General features: G+C 38.3%; 1 non-coding gene across 1 annotated transcript; it reads right to left on the bottom strand.

Moving 5' to 3' along the window:
* Positions 1–458: 458 nt before the first annotated feature.
* Positions 459–565, bottom strand: LOC139845714 (small nucleolar RNA R71). Its single transcript, XR_011758476.1, has one exon. It is a non-coding gene; the product is annotated as a small nucleolar RNA R71 (small nucleolar RNA).
* Between the last annotated feature and the right edge of the window lie 1340 nt (positions 566–1905).

The following is a 1905-nucleotide window of genomic DNA, read 5'->3' on the forward strand; positions in this document are numbered from 1 at the left end:
CTCATCCAGAGATTGTCGAGGAAGAAACCATTAAGTCAGAATCCTTTAGTGATTCAGATTCAACAAATTCAATCATGGAAAATCTGGAACCTCTAAGTATGGAAGACCGAATGAGTGCCACACGCACTGGCCAAGGTCACGCCATTATTAAGTCAGACATTAATGCGCCAGATTATGAAATCAAAGGACAAATCCTACACATGGTAACTAATCAATGCCAATATAGTGGTACGCCAAAAGAAGATCCAAATGAACATCTTCGAACCTTTAATAGGATCTGTACTCTATTCAAAATCAGAGAAGTTGAGGATGAACAGATCTATCTCATGTTATTTCCCTGGACTTTAAAGGGAGAAGCCAAAGATTGGTTAGAATCGTTACCTGAAGGGGCGATTGATACATGGGACGTTTTAGTTGAAAAATTTCTTAAACAATTCTTTCCGGCATCCAAAGCAGTGAGACTTCAAGGAGAAATTATTACATTCATGCAAAAGCCAAATGAAACTCTATATGAGGCGTGGACAAGATTCAAAAAATTGTTGAGAGGATGTCCTCAACATGGTTTAGACACTTATCAAATAGTACAAATATTCTACCAAGGATGCGACATTGCTACACGAAAAGACATCGACATAACAGCTAGTGGTTCCATTATGAAGAAAACCGCAACCGAAGCTCACAAAATTATTGATAACACAGCATCCCACTCACATGAGTGGCATCAAGAAAAAGATATTTTTCGTTCATCTAAAGCGGCTAGAGCCGATTCTAGCCATGACTTTGATTTCGTTTCCGCAAAAATAGATGCTTTCGAGAGACGAATGGAAAAGATGACTAAAGATATTCACGCAATACGAATCAGTTGTGAGCAATGCGGTGGACCACACTTAACGAAAGATTGTCACATTGAGCAAACGATGGAACAACGAGAGAATGTTTCCTACATGAACCAAAGGCCAGGAAATAATTATCAGAATAATTATCAACCGCCAAAGCCAAACTTCAATCGAAATCAAAACATTCTTTACAATCCAAATGGGCCAAACAATAACTCGTATAACCAACAAGGTCCGAATAACCAACCAACTTAAAACAACACTTTCAATCAACAAAGACCTAGCTTGTATAAACCACCACAACAAACCGAAGAGAAAAAGCCAAATCTAGAAGAAATGATGGCAAAGCTAATGGAATCTCAAACACAATTTATTACATCTCAAGCCCAAACAAATGAGAGGTTTGATCAGTCATTAAAACTCAACAAGCTTTCATTTTGAATTTAGAAAAACACGTAGGTACTCTAGCTAGCGTAATGAGTGAGAGAGAACAAGGAAAGCTACTGAGTGATACTGAAGTAAATCCTCGGAATGAGAATGTTAATATGGTGTCAACAAATTCTGAAAAACCAACACCAGAAGATGGGAAGGTTTTAGATGAGGCACCCTACAGACCATCCATCCCGTTTCCAAGAAAAGGAGTTGAGTATGAGCAAGTGATAGGTAATAAAGTTTGTAATACCTCTGGAAAGAACAAGAAGAATAAGAAAGTGCAAGAAATAAAAACCGTAAAGATAAACCTGGTGAAGACAGTTCCACCAAAACCTCCACCCAGGTTGGGTGATCCGGGTGAATTTATTGTTCCTTGTCTACTTAGTGATTGTGTCATGTATGATGCACTAGCAGATTTAAGTGCGAGTGTGAGTGTTATGCCTCTTTCATTATATAAGAGATTAGGAGTAGGTGAGTTAAGTCCAACAGAGATGAGTGTCCGACTCTTTGATCAAACCATTAGGCACTCAGTTGGAATTGCTGACAACCTACCCGTTCAAGTGGGTAATTTAACCTTTTTAGTCGAATTTATTGTCATTGACATAGAAGAGGACTCAAACATTCCTCTAATTTTAGG

Source organism: Rutidosis leptorrhynchoides, chromosome 4 (genome assembly GCF_046630445.1).
Source record: "Rutidosis leptorrhynchoides isolate AG116_Rl617_1_P2 chromosome 4, CSIRO_AGI_Rlap_v1, whole genome shotgun sequence".
Lineage (NCBI taxonomy): Eukaryota > Viridiplantae > Streptophyta > Magnoliopsida > Asterales > Asteraceae > Rutidosis > Rutidosis leptorrhynchoides.